This window comes from Hesperophylax consimilis, chromosome 23 (genome assembly GCF_061612785.1).
Source record: "Hesperophylax consimilis isolate HC1 chromosome 23, BYU_Hcon_1.0, whole genome shotgun sequence".
Lineage (NCBI taxonomy): Eukaryota > Metazoa > Arthropoda > Insecta > Trichoptera > Limnephilidae > Hesperophylax > Hesperophylax consimilis.
Window position 1 is genome coordinate 9,501,483 of NC_142858.1, and position 16,412 is coordinate 9,517,894.

Sequence of the window (16,412 nt, forward strand, 5' to 3'; positions counted from 1 at the left end):
CTTTTTAGGATTATCGATATCAATCCTTTGTTAAATGGTTATGGAGGCTGCCTAACTTGTTTAATTGAGCTTTGTTATCAATCACTGTTACTGTTCGAGGGACACAAGTTTAATTTAAAGTTTCAGGAGACTTTTCAGTACTACTTCTCTTATATACGCGCAAAAAATAAATAAATTATGAATTCATATTGATAATATAAATTATAGTGCTTTAATGCATTTACTTCAACTACCCGAATTGTCACAGCGAAGGAAAATATGTGATGTTTCATTATTATTTAAAATCACCAACCTGATGAATATAATTAATTATCACCTAAACAATAAATACAACACTAGACTCCGTGCTCCATTTAATGAAGTTGCTTCTCGCACTTATTTTACGTACAATTCTTGTTCTCGGATATTGCATCGAATGGGGAATGAAACTTGCTCTGTCGACATATTTAACTTGAACATTGTTTCTTTAAAAAGCAAATATATCTGAAGTCTTGCAATAATCCTTAACTGTTTATTTTTTTTATGATAATGCTTATATTATTATAACCATTATGTACTTATAAGATCTAAATAAATAAAATTGTACCTGACTATGTAAAAGCCCAACGGGCCTTCAAATAAATAAATACGCGTATATTGAGAGAAGTAGTACTGTATATTATAAGTATTGATCTTCCGGTATATTTATATACCAGACTTGCACGTACAATAGCTAACGAGTATCAGATCTTCCGCGTATCTTCTTCCGAGATTGGTAGTGCACGGTAGTAGTTGCACGCTTCTCGCTCCTATTCCTGGGGCGATATTAAATAACATGGGAGATGTGGATCGCCTTGCCAGGGGCACTCCTCGCGTCATAGTCCTTTCTTATTTACACAACATACTAAATTCTAAACTAAAAACTCCTTATACACGAAATGCAATTAAAAAAAAATTTACCGTCTCGTAAATTTAATTTATTATTTTTATTATACTGAAAAGTATTAAATTATTTAACATTACTGGATTAAATACATTTTGTATTGTTTTACATTGATGATAGATAAGTATGACTATTTTGTTTTAATTTCAATTGTTTAAAATTATTAGATGCGTAAATTCAATGCATTCTTGCATTGTTTTTATATTAAGTTTGATATAATAAGTATTTAAATTTTTTTTGTCTCAATGTACACAAAATAATTTATCGTATACAAACTGAAATGAATTACTTGTTACAATACTGCCCAATCTAGTGTATTATGGAGGGAATTTGATCAAATCTATATATTAATAATAATTACAATAATTCAATTGCACCAATAAAAATATCTAAGCATCTTGCTATCAAAATCCTGCGTTAACTCGTCACGCGCGCTCGCCACCGCTTCCACCTGGTCAAACTAGATAACTTTTTCGCCTGAATCGTGTTATGCTGAGATAAGCTGTTGTACCGAATTCTTTAAGTGTATTACCACGGACTATTTTCAATATTTGTTAACGCCATCAATATAGCAGCCAATCATACGATTTTTTCGTTAAAAATCAATTCGTTTCGACGCTGATTAATCTCGGGTATTCTAATACGACGTTATGTTAAAAATTTGATATACTAAACGCGTTTAGATTTATTATTTATGTTTTTCAATATTCTGTGTTCACTAATTGGTATATTGGTTTATAAAAATGTAATGGTAACTTAACTCAGGCTCCCGACGGTTGTAAGTTAGAATATTTGTATTAGACCTTCTTTCATGTTTCATCATTGTTCCAAAAAAAATATGTAGTTAATTTGGATCATGTACGTTTGTTGTCATTCTAAATTGGTATTCCCTTGAATATTTCGTCGCAACAAGATGTCTAAAAATGTGTATATTTCTAAAGCTCGCATTGTCAAATCCACCAATAGTGTTGCGATTCGCCCTAGATTCCTCCTACCACGCGTGCACGTACCACTTTCGGTCGATCTGAATTGATATTCCTTTGGGAGCATTAAAAAATTCAACAATCTTTGACATTTGTCGCGATATTTGAGTGAGCACCATCTGATTCCCTGCCCCCCCTCCATCTCTTTTTCCCTATGTTCCCTTATTTTCCTCTTACGAAGGGAAATTCGTTTTTCTTTTTACGTTTCCTCGCAAATCTTACACGTCCTCGGTGTTTGGGGAATTTTTTTCCCTTAGGAACAATACTTCACTTTTCCGAGACTTTCTCGAAATATGTTTTTTTTTGTTTTTGAGAAATGATTTCCACTGGTAATTCATATATTCTCAAAAAGTGACAGCCTCCCAATTGGTTCATGATATTCATAAATATGGAGATTTTTTATTAAACGTTATAAAAAAGCTGTAGATACGTTAATAAGATTTTTTTACATTTGTTTGTGTAGAAACCTGCATATATAACATTTCTTTCAGTAAGACTAGTTAAAATCATTCTGTGAAATAATGAACTATTTTCGTGGAATTTCTTTTGAAAGAATCTTTGCACGAAAAGGATAGAATGTGAGATGTATGATTTACACTCATAACATATATTGTGAAACGGTTAATGGACCCCAGACAGGTCAATATAACTATCTAGAGATGAAACTATGTGAAGATGGGAGAACGATTCTACTGAAAATTTATGTATCAAATTTTAAAGGGCGCCAACCACTTCTAGGGTAAAAGTCGTTGTCTTCGGTTGAATAGTGCTTCCGAAATGGAGGGACTATTCCTAATATGCTTTTAAGGGTATGTTTGAATGAAAGATTTGTCTTAAATTAGGTTTGAGTATGTGAGAACAAGAACTTACTATGGAACAATTATGATATAACCCGGGACAGCCCCGACTACAGAAGGCAAAGGTGGAGCTGTAGAGAAGCGATAAAAGCCAGCACTTCCTTATTCAGCCTATTCTTGGTAACAAGCCGTAACTTGGTTGGGTGAGTGTACGCTGTGATAAAGATGTGGATAGCCAAGACCACTCTGGACACGAAAGTGGTGACGTAAGAAGCCTCTTCAGAGGTGGGCCTCATTAAGGAAAGTGTCGTTGGTCCCGGAATAATACGGATTATCTATCTATAATCCTGGACAGCCCCGATTCCGGAAGGCAACGGCGGAGCTGTGGAGAAACGATAGAAGCTAGCACTTCCTTATTCGCCTACGATGTAATGAAGATGTGGATAGCCCGGACCAATTTGGACACGAATGTGGTGACGTAAGAAGCCTCTTCAGAGGTGGGCCTCATCAAGGAAAGTGTCGTTGGTCCCGGAATAATACGGATTATCTATCTATAATCCTGGACAGCCCCGATTCCGGAAGGCAACGGCGGAGCTGTGGAGAAACGATAGAAGCTAGCACTTCCTTATTCGTTTACGATGTAATGAAGATGTGGATAGCCCGGACCAATTTGGACACGAAGGTGGTGACGTAAGAAGCCTCTTCAGAGGCGGACCTCGTCAAGGAAGATGTTGATGGTTCCGGAACAATACGGATTATCGCGATGGGAGTAGATAAGATTGTGGGGGGCAAACACGCAGAAAACCAGCACGGATTTTAATAAATCATATCCAGCAATATCACGATGTGAGCTTTTCCCAACATAGAAAGGAACACCACTATTCCTATGCTTTTTATAGCCGGATGCACACGATAAATAGCGATTACGGCTTACCTACGTATCAAGCCCGATTCATTGTCATTGTGAAATACACACACATAAGATCGGTTTAAGACCTCTAAATTTCGATAACATATTCTGACACTATTTTGCGAGATCAGAAAGATCCGCATTAATACAATCCCACCGGATTTATTTGTTTATTACGAAAAATTATAGTAAAACTCTTTTACAAATCGAATGACAGCCGTGTCCTCTCGTTACTGAAACTTTAATAAGTTGTTTAACGGATAAATTAAAAATAATTATATATTCAATAATTACAAATTGATTTTTTGGCGTCATTAACCAAGTTTGTTTACACCACTATTTAAATATTTGAATGGTGGTATAAGCAATGTTTGCTATTTTCGTCCTATAATAGTTTGTTAGGAATATAATAATTTGTGATTAAATGCATAATTTCACAACAGAGATTTGCTGAATCGTTAAAAAATATTAAGAAAAAATTGTTTTTCGAACAAACAAAATCTAATTTATATCTGTCCTTAATCTTTATTGAAGGTTTTAATTTCGTACTTAAAAATTTGTTTAAAAAGTCTCAAGTTTTATGTTTACATCAAAACGTTACCAATTTTTTTTTCTTAGACGAGAGTGGAAGCCAAGATATTCAAAGAGAAACATACTTCACGTTGTAGGAATCAGCACTCCGAAAGAGGTTGCCATAAAAAGAAACACACGCGGGTATACACTATATCAAACAGTAGAAAAATGAATTTCTTATCTCCGGATTAGTACCTACCAGTCACTAGGGCTCGAACGCTTTCTAGGAACATCAACATATGGTTTTGAAAATATTACGTTCGTAAAATGAAGAAGGAAATCATATGATTTCGATTTATTAATGAAATCCCGGGAATGTGGGTAGCTGAGTGGGATTCAGAAAACCAAAGCTTTGCGTGTGACCAGTCTTGGGAACTTCTGACTTAGTCGTAGTTGGATCAGCGGCTGCATCAACAAATATTATATATGTAGGAATTCAAGAAAAGTTCCGATTTCAAAACTTTTTATTTTATGTATCGTAAAATAATCCATGTGAAGCAAAGAAAACATTCGAATGCAAACTCATTTCCAAAATTATGCAGAAATTGCTTGTTGCGATGATTTGTATTTGGTTATTTGTTTAAGTCGGTAAAATGAGGTAAAAACCACTAGTTTATAAAATTAATACTGTTAACAATTATATTTGGTCATTGCCCATAACTTCAGGCTTTTTTTCCGAAAGTTGTTCGTTTATGACTTGTAATTAGTTTTGTGGAAAAGTCTCAAGAATTTATTCTACTTCGACCCTTATAAACGACATAAACATCCAAAATAAATTTTCTTAATATTTATTTAAGTTTTAAAAGAAAATCACTCACCGGTTTTGAACTCTGACAGCACGCGATTTCATTGGCGTAGATCTGGCTTCAACTGTGCATGTGGAAAAATAAACTGCTCAATCTGTAACAAAAAAATGCGAACATTTTGCTATGGCAATTGATCTGTTTTATGCATCTCCTAAAAACAACGGTAAAATGAATTACGCCACATATATTATAATTGCAAAATAAGGACAACGATGACGGTATATATCTATTTTTAATAACCCCAGTGAAAACTATCGCGTACTAATATTAGTCCTTCGTAATGGTGCAATGATTTCACGATGCTGCTATAAAACTGAAGCTTAGATTCGAGAGATAAAATCATACCGTTCAGTCAGAATGCATTCCGGGCGAGTAATCCTTATGTTTAATATTTAAGAGAATTAGGAGTTAAGTTCGCTCTTAAAAAGGTGCTGGGTACGGCGATGTTGGAAAGTGGATTTTTACGGAGCAAAGGAGAGTTTACGGCCAGCTGGAGTTTTATGAAATTTAACGTTCATTTTATGGAGGGAGACCGTGCACTGCAGAACGTATTATTATGGCTTACTTCTCTTTGTTTTTTCCCTTTCTTGAGCGAACATTCAGTTATCTTTCTTCTTCTTCTATTCTTCAAAAGTAAGGGTCTACATCTCCGAAGACATTGCGGAATAAACAGAATCCCTTCCCGCGAACATTTAACTGTGGATATATAATGCTCAGAGTGTGGTATTTTATAAAGATTTTTTTTCATATATTAAATTATTTTACTTTTTACTACACGGGGCACTTACACTCGACATAACAGTGATATTTGGGAAAGGTCTGTCCTAAGCTGGACGTCTAAATGCTTATGGAGAAGAAAAAAAAGAGCACCGTGATTACGATGAAACAATAAAACATTATTTATTATCAAATTATACGCATAAGAAGACGCACAACGCAAAAAAATTATTGCCGCATAAGAAGACGCACGAAGCAAAAACCCTATAGCCGCATAAGAAGACGAACGAATCAAAACCCTTATAGCCGCATAAGAAGACGCACGAAGCAAATGCCTCATAGCCGAGACCAGGAACTTGAGCTCTGAAGCTAAGATACCAAAATAATCTCAAAATCAAGCAAATATAAATCGTTTCGTGCAGTTTTCTGTTTTGCTGAGTTTCGCAGTTGGAACCGATAATTCCAATAACCAATTTTCTCTTTTGTTCTACTAATGCGTATAAATTAGTAATAAAAATCCTTTCAATATTTGATTTTTTTATGTTGAAAGTTCCCGTTTATACGTTCTCATTGTCCCAGCCAGTTAATAGGGTGGCATTGTTCGGGCATTGTTAACAATGTTCCTGTTTGTGGGTACTCTTGTTTAACTGTTGCAATTTAAATTGTATTACGAAACTGCGTTCGGCGTTCATACCGGAAATGCGGCAAAACAATGTTCCAACGATGCCGGAACTGAAGAAAAACATTTTACTTTTTATTATTATATTCAGTAAAACTATTCATATTTAACCGCATAAACACGCGAATACCATAAGTAGTGTATTCAAAATAGTTTTATAAAATAATATTTGAAAATTTGAATAAAAACTTCAGAGGGTGTGCGTGTGCAGTCTTAAATTTTATAAAATATCTCAATTTTTTTTTTACAAATCTCGTTTTATATTATTTATGTTTGTACAATATAAGCCTTGGGTTCCCATAAAGAAGAAAACCTCTATTAGTACAAGGCGGTCTTTTGCCACTGGCTAAAGCGATTCATAAACCGGGGTTCCCCAGGCACCACTAACGTTACTACATTGTTCCCTTATGTAAGACTTTTCCTCGTATCAAGGAATCTTAGCCGGTCGAAAAGTTGCTTAAAATTATGAAAAATGACATCGCCCTATGCGTGCCATGTTTACTGAAACTCGGAATGAACAAGTCCTTTTTGCAAAGGTTGGGGAAATTGATGAATAACTTTTGTTTTGAAGTTGGGGATAAAATGCCTTCGGCTAGAGGAAAAGGGTGGAATACAAAATAGTTTGCGATAAAAAAAAACACTGAACAATTACTACTACGCGTTGAAAGAAAAGGACGAGACCCGTTTTCTTCAGAGGAAATGTTGATTGAATTCATTTGAAAACATCCAGTGGAATGGTTAACAAACAACAACATAATTGACAGTGGAAACCAGGCAAAGAAAGTTCAAACAAGTACACTGTTTGTATAATACACATTGAATGATAATATTTCCAATGTTTACAAGTATATAATTAGAATAGCTTGCATTGTTTTTACTTATCTCATTCTTCAGCGAAAAGATCTTCCGAGAAGCAAATTTTAATTGGACATTAAAATATCCACAATCCGTATTTGATACTAAGAGAATAACGATCAATATAATATTTTATTAACAATGCATTTAGTCAACTAATAATGACAGTATCCGGAAATCTTCCGTCAAAAATCCTTGTCACATTAATTTGAAAATGTAGTACGGTTCTCCCCTGAAAATGTCGTTAATCCCGGCCGCAAGAAGAAAGTATTATCATTTTTCTCGGGTCCATGTATGAAAAATTCGTTTTGTTTGTCGTAACAGTGGACCTTTCCATCCTCGGAAATTAATTTGGAGTCCATAAAGGCCGTAAAACTGGCACCGTAACGGTGATGCGTTAACGGGCGAGTGAATCCGTGATTTGTAGGGACAGTGCAAACGTGTCGCGTCCAGTAACTAGGTAACCAGCCAACCAACCAACAAAACCTATGCTTGGCTGTACTAGATTATTCAGGAAGGGGAGAGACTTGAGTGGTTTAGTCATGAGGATCGACACACGCAATATTTTTCTTGTGTTCATTGTGTCTGATGCGATGATCGTGCCGATTTTCATTGGAAAGAACCTACCAACGTTTATAATCAAAGTGGTAAAAGAAATAATTCAAACCTTTACGTTAATCGACTCCGGACAAAAAATGTTCAGATTTATTTTAAATTATGTTGATACGGCAAAAATAATAAAATCGAGAGAATTTACTTGCATTAGTTAGACAAATAACTTCTACTTTGGTATATAAATAAAGATTTCAGGACTCAAAATAAACTAAAGTAAAAATTTGTTTTTTTATAGAAATAAATTCTTTCCCGTTCCGAAGGGGGTAATTCATTTCTCCCAAGCGAGAGTCTTATGCGACATCTAAGTAGTTTTTTTTTAATGTCACATGCTCTATAATTTAGGTTATCCTAGAAAAACTATTCGATAAGCGATCTGTATTTAAAATTATATCACATTTCAATTTTTTAAGTTCTTCATCCCATCCCGGATTTTTTACTTATTAAAACCCACAAAGTCACAAACAAAGCCACGGCAAAAGGTCGTAAAAGATGCATTTTAATGAAAAACGACAAAAAATCAAATTCTAATTTATTATTATTTGAGTTTGGCTCGATTTCGTACCATTTCTTTAATCGTTTGGCGTTAATTGATTATTGACTAATGGGCGAAAATCGGCAAAGTCGGGTTAAAACGGTAGGTAGTAAAACGAATATCTGAGTATTACTGGAAAGAGCAATAAGAATATAAAAAATACAGTGGTTTCGCGATTTTACGGGGGACCCCAGTGACCCCACTTCGGATCGGATGAGATTTTACCTTCAGAAACGTAAAAGTTAGTAATTCAAATGAGTTATTTTCGTACTTCTAATTTATTTACCGCCTTTCCAACCAATAAAGACCAAGGGTAAGTTGTTTCACAAAATTTAAACAACTCATAAAATATGTAATATTTCAGTTCTGTGAGGCAACTAGGCAATAATGATATAATAGCATAACTTGAAAAGCTCTTTCCCAGAATTTGAAGATTTACTTTGAAAGTTGATGAATTACTTAAATTATAGGACACAACCTGACCTTTACTAAAATAAGGAATTAAAAGTAATAGGAATATTTACTTATTTAAAAAAGTAAAGAATATTATAATTCCAATATATATATATATATATATATTAACTTCTAGTCTTAGTTGTGTTTGCATATTATAAAAGGAGTGTTCAAGAGCTAAGTTATTTAAATTCCTATTAGTCTTGTATTACAGTTGTGTGAATAATTCCTGATAAATTATTTAGTTAGACTACTTACCACAGATTAACAGTGATCATTAACAAAAATTGTTATAATAAAATTAATTAAATACTCCAATCGCTGCCTTAGTTCTTGTATGTTCAATAAACCATTTAGCAAATTTTACAGGAGACGTTTTTTTTGTTTTTACAGGCAAATTCTAAAAAATTCTCGATTTTGGTCATTTCGTTTAATACATATGTGTAACAGGAAATTATTAAAGATCATTTTTCGAAGATTGAAGCTATATTAAGCCCATATTATGACTTTAAAGGTGGACGTTGAACATGGCTTGAAAATGATGAATGATTATTTTGGATATTGAACATATTGTCTGGAGATTGAACAATTCGGCTCCCATAAGTTTGAGGTATTTTTTGTTCAATTAGCCAATTAGTGGTAAATTGTATATACAGGGTGATTTTCAGATTTCAAATACTTTACTTTTATCTTAGTTAGTAGTTGTATTACTTTAAAATATACAAACAGAGTCCTTGAGTTGATTTTTCACAAAAACTGCTCTATATAAATCATCCATTATTTTGGAAGTTTGAAAACAATGCACAAGTACAAAGGTACCTACCGCTAATATACTACTATCGGTTGTCGGTGCATGCGTGATGTGAAATATTCTTACATCGTACGTATTACGGCCTCCGTGGTCTAGGGGTACTCTTGACTAGAAATCCGGAGATCGCGGATTCAAATCCCGGCGTGCGCAAGTAAATATTATTTGATTCATTTATGTTATTTCACAAATTATTAATTTCAAATAACATATAGTCTATTTGCGGCATGTTCCAGAGAGGAAGATATGGTGTAAAGACCACCATAAGAATTGAAATGGCTTTAGCCGTGTTTGGTGATCAGATCTGAATAGATACTCACATACCATATCTCTTCTCCTTCATCCTCCTTCCTCTCTTTCTCCTCTCCATCTCCTTCCCCTCCACACTACCATCAGCCTCACAATATACTAATATACCCCAATTGGGGATTCCATAGTCTCACTGGCTCCAGATGGTTGGGAGCAGTTGAGACTGTGTGCGGTATTCCATAAAAAAAAATCCCGAGTGATGCGTAAAACTATTGAAGTTCAATTTTCAGTTGAAAATTTGTTTTTTTTATTGTTTCGTTACCTACATTTGATAAATGTCATTTTTAAAGTTTACTTACTTTAGAAAGATTTTTTTTCTTTCGGAAGGTCTTATTTGCCGTGAGCTTATTATTTATGTTGATTATCGTGAGTAAAATATTATTTTTTTAAATACTTTCAGCTCTTAAAATCCTAAAATTATAATATCCCGCGATTTGGGTTATGGGTCTGCGCTATTTAACATTACATTTATTGTTGTAAGTCGTTTGCCTAGTTGGTTTTATTGTAGTTCCTACATAAGAATATGTTTATTGTTTTTTATGTGACTAAAAAAAACAAAAAATCAGAAACTTTTAATTGAATGAATTCAAAATTGAAATATTTGGACTTCGTTTTTATCAGCGATCTCAGCAGTGATAACGGACAAAATATTATGTATCGTAGATGTCTTTCAATCAGACTATGAGGACAGTCGACTTTTTGCACATTTGTCCTGGCTCTATTGTTGTATTTCTTGAATAAAAATAAGTTTTAATGCACTAATATAATTTATCTATACTCATTTTATGTAAAAGTGCTAATTTTGTAAATAAATAATTGAATAAATAAATAATAAATGAAGCATTCTGTATATTTGCCTAGCAAATTCAAGAAGTAGGTACATGTAAAATATGGTGAAAAAGCCTATAAATGACATAATTTTAAGACTTACCTTTCTAGTTTAGCTACTGTTCTTAGGTTTATTGATTCTGGAGTCGGTGAAGTCATTTTTTAGTTCAATAACAGTATATATTCGCAATTAAACGTATTTTTAGTGGAACAATTTCGTTGTTAGAAAACAACTAAAAATCAACATGGCTGCATATTTTAACTAGCCGGCTCCTGATTGGTTGACAGTGGAGATTGAACATTCAAGACCTCAACGTTCGGCGGGATACTGAACAAATATCTATGAACTTTAAAAAAATATTATATTCATAACTTTGAGTGTTTGAATGTTCAATATCCAGGAGATTGAACAAATAAGAACTGAAACATTATTCTGTGAGTGGATATTGGCACTCGAAAAATTCTTAAAATGTCACTTAAAAACCAAAAAATATGGTTTTTTTGAGCTTCATTAATGCGCAATAGGCAAATGAACATATTGGCATTCATAACTCAGTTTTGCAAAAAAAGGTCTATTGAACATACAATAACTATGACATCGCAATGCTGAAGCATGGTGAGATACCTTTAAAAGTTATTGATCGAAATACGAGAAAATTGAAGAATTTCGCAGGATCAATAGGTCTATGTATTATGTATAGAGACTTTGACTTTCAATCATTTTCTCTTCTTTGCTGACGCGTCTAGAATCTTTCGAATGAATTGTTACAGGTTGCCAGATTGCTGGTAGGTACTGCAGCGGGCAGCCACCTGACAACCACTAACAAATAATTTTCGACACATGAACAAAAACAAGAAAATCAGGAAATTTGAGAAACGTCAACTTCATTATATGATATGAGCCGATTGCTTCGGCTAAATTGATTCATTTTCTCATGCTGCGAATACCTACTAACATCTAAACTGAAATTATTATTGTTTTGATAAAAACCTTCACTTCGCTTCAGTAAATCTGTATCCTCAGGGCTAATATCTCAAATTACGTATTATAATAAAATATTTATTGAAACCCCGTCAATTTCACCGGGAAAAATAATATGGTCCGTTTCCATGCCTTCCGACTTTTTTAAATATCTATCTACAAACCACGAAATTTTTTCAATAAAATTTTAACATATAATACTAATGAATCAAATTTTGAGATGTAGATTTCCAAATTAATTAATTATCACCCGATGATTGGTTTTTATTTATAGACGCTAAATATTAGTCCAGGTCCACGTTTTGCAAACTTTTTTTAAATGAAATTGGCACTTATTTTTTCAAGAATCTAATGGACTTTGATAAGTAACTGTAAGCTAAGCAAAACAAAACTAATTAAACGAATTGTTACTAAACATATATCTAGTTTATTAAAAGTAACAAAAAACTACTGCATTTTGATGGTTGAAACCCTACCAAAAAATATTTTTACAGGCTCGCATTATTTTGCTAGCAGGCCTCGTTTATTTGATTAATTCCCGCGGAACGTTTGTCTCCTGACTGGGCATAATTCATTCGTAAATTCCGGCGGAGAAAATATAACTGCGCTCGTTTATGTGGAGAAAATAATAACTGCGCTCGTATATTACGAGTTTTGTGTTCCGAAAAGTTAATGCCGTCACTGACTGGATCCGAGCCAGTGCACACGATGCACCGTGCACCGCACCGCATCGCACCCGGCTGCCATTGGCGGGGCAGAACACAGTGGTCTGAATCACTTTTTTATCTAGTCAAAAATATTTATATTATAAAATTCGTTTCGTGTGGAAATTTCTCTAAATTAAATCAAGGGAAAACTTTTTACTGGTAACGTATTTTTTCTGTTGTTCATTAAAGTTCTCAGATTTTCTCGTCACTTTTTGGAAATCATACACAAGATCGAACAGGCTATCGGGGATTAAGTAGTCTACGGTTAAAGGAATAGTACAACCGCCTGAAAGATGACCTCAATTTATTGGACAATGAACGACTGGTAAGTCCTCAAGGAGCCGAAAAGAAAATGCAATTGACCAAGTGTGGACTTCAGTAATGCAGGACCGGCTTAAAGTCTTTCCGGCTTTCACCATCAGAAAACTTGCAAACGAGGTGGCGGTAAGCATTCAATTTGTTTCAAGGATTTGGGCTTCAAGAGGGTGTCAGTGAAATCAAAGTGAGCTTCATCACGACAACGCACTTGTCCATTTTTCGCATCGGATTCAGATTTTTTTGGCCAAACATAGCATTTCAGTGGTTCATTAGAATTCCTATTTTTCTGAAATTGTGGACTTTGTGAATGGTTTCCTCTTGGGTATTGCCAAGCTTTTAGTAAAATCACTGTCATTTCAATCCGACGGCACTCAATACACTTTCTCACTCAAAAGCTACTGCCAGGGACTAACGATTTCTGTGGACGGGAAAAAAATTCACACAAAAGTATGAATCTCCACCAAAGAATGTCACGCAGGAAAAATAAGTTTCGATACTTTTTATCATAGTTTGATGGCAGACTGTTTATCAAACGTTAAAAATAATGGATTTATATTTACATTTTTTAAACTGGCAATTCATGATGGAATTCCATTTTAATATTTGTTTAATGTTATCGTATAAACGTCATGTAAATCAACCACTGAATGAAAGAAAAAAAAATCAATATACTATAAAAAAAATCACTGTTTAAAGGGGTCAAATACGCGAGCATTTGTTTCCTGTGTACGAAAGCGATACAAACGGCCAAATCCTCGAAAAAACATATTTCCTTACACAATTTAATATTTATCGTGAAATAAAGTTGATTATCATTTTTGACTGTTTTTTAAATTCTTATTTTTGACTAGCAAAATGTTGCGATTCGGACCTTTAAGCGGTGGCGGCAATGGCTGGAAAAATAGAATTGGGTGCGCCAGTGTGTATGCTTCAGTCGATAACTTTGTTTACGACCGTTTTTTTATGAAGCTTTTTTGTTTCGATTTTGTTGGCATTGTGCATTTTTGCATTCAAGCAGGTTAACACCAAACGAATTTTGGGATATTCGCTCCATTAATCTTTCAATGATTATAAATAATTAGCGCTGTTTGATAAATGTCATGATGAATCTTTTTAATTTTATTACGTATGAAAATTAACCAATACTAATTAATCTTTTGATCAAAGACAACATACGTATCTACAGAAGTAGGGAAATTGTAATATACTTAAATTATTTGTCTACACAAAGGTATGCCAATGAATTCAACAAGACAAGGTTATCAAATAATTCCAAATCTTCAAAGTATTTTCCTAATTAAGTCCCACTTTGTAAAAAGCCACCCCGACTAAGTTTTTATTTGTTTATACCCTTAAGGGGACAATAAAGCTTTCAAGACAATTTCGAGACTGTAAGCGTCCAGTTCCCACAATTAATTAAATTCTTCGACTGAGGCAGTTTTAATTAATCAATGGGATAAGGATGGTAAACTGAGGCATTAAATAATATATTTTAAGCACCTGCGGAAATTAAGGACTTTTAATTTATCAATAATATCGCAATCTTGCCCGGTAAAATTTGCTTTGAATAGATACATTAATAATAATAATATAACTAATCAATAGAACTCAGTGAATAAAAAGAGATTCGAAGTTAACTTTAAAAAGTCCAACAAAGTTCAGCCTCATAACGTAAACTTTGCAGTCGGCCAAATAAAGAACTAACCAACTTCCTTGTATCCACCAAATTTATATATTTATTTATAAGTATATTTTAAATATCGCTTTGCGTGTAAAGTTGTTACCACGCATACAAAGGCAACGTAAAATTAAAAACAACGAGACGAAACCAAAATACGTTCAATTTATCACAATTTGAACTTCCGCTGAAACTGATCACAGTGGTGCAATTTGCGTGTTCGATCCGATCACACATCGCACAAGCGGCCATTTTCAGTCACCGGATAGCAAAACACAGACATAAACCAAACAAGCGAAAATAAAACAACGTACGACAGAAGGTGCCGGGATCGGATTCACATCGGAGAATTAGTTTGTTGGGAGTGGAAACCGTAATTACTCCGACATGACAAGGGGGGAATACTAATCGGGTACCTATTAATAAGTCAGAAGCTAAAGACACGTCCTCCCCCCACCTGGGAGAGCTGTTCCCTACCCTACGAACCCTAAGTAGACACTAGATGAAATTTAGATTCATAATTATGTTGAAGTTACTTATAACACTTTTACTTTCTAACGCTCGTTGGGTAAATGTCATTAACATATTATTAACCCTTAGAATCCGACCAACTACTATAGCAGATCAATGATATCATGACTTCCTTCAGGTGCACTGCAATGTGGAGGGTAAACTAGGTTTTGAAAGTTTTTAACGCATTTCAATACTGTCCATGAAAATTCCTAAGTAAAAAGTTGGTATTGTAGATGTCTATCAATTGTTTGATGTATAATTTTTAATGTTAAATTTAACTTTGTGATATTTACAAAATATTACCCGGCTTCTAAAAACGGCGTACAACGATATTTTTAAACTTTCTTGTATGCTGTAGCGATTTTATTTAACACTAAGTAATAGATAACATACGCTATGACGTAATGTCCATATATTTATTTAATACGAGTATGTACATTCTTCAAAACTATGAGTTTTTATCATTGCAAATTAGCTTTTAATCATGTTGTAATGTCATGGAAATCTAATTGAAAGATCTTTCTTGGATGGCTATAGGCTGGTCGTGTGGATTGATTGCCAAAAGGACATACTGAAAATTATTCTGAGCGTGACCGGCGTGGAAAAAATTTTGGAGCAGAATGTAAAGACCTGGAAACTGGGGAAGAATGGAACCCTCAGACATGGAACGCCACCATGATGACGTCGATTCCAACCAGAGGAATTTTTTGAATTCATTAAACTTTATTTTAAAATCGCCTGAATAAATATGACTTCCTGTTATAATAATATTATAATTTCTAAGAAATGTTTAGGAAACTAATTGTCCATATGGTTAGATAATAAAGATTGAAATTACCCATCTTAACCTGGACATAACTACTGTTTATTAACTACCGGCAACCCGAGTAGTATGACGTACCTGCCACGTCGTAATTTACGTATGTATCCATTTATCTTTACTGCGACTAAATTAACACATTAATCATATTATGCATTTCATAATTGAAATTTACCATGAAATGCTGCATTAATTTATCAAGCAGTGCAGCCTCCTTTAGTTATGTAATTAATTTAGCTTCGTAATTTATATGCTAATTGTCACAAAATCGGTTTCAGATTGATTTAAATAAGGCAATCTTTAAGACATAATAAATTTTGGTTATTAAAAATGGCCAGTAAATGAGATTGACACACAATAATATACAGTAACAAAACGCGAAAATTTCTGAGGGTTTTAGCAATGCCTAGTTTAACAACATATATTATTTCTGAGGGGTTTAGCAATGCCTAGTATAACAACATATTATTTCTGAAGGTTTAGCAATGCGTAGTATAACAACGAATATAATGCATTTATAGAAATTGGTAAAGCGTAAAGCATTTGAGTAAGACAAAATGATAACTATTTTTTTTTAATATAAATAACAACATTACATTCAATAATT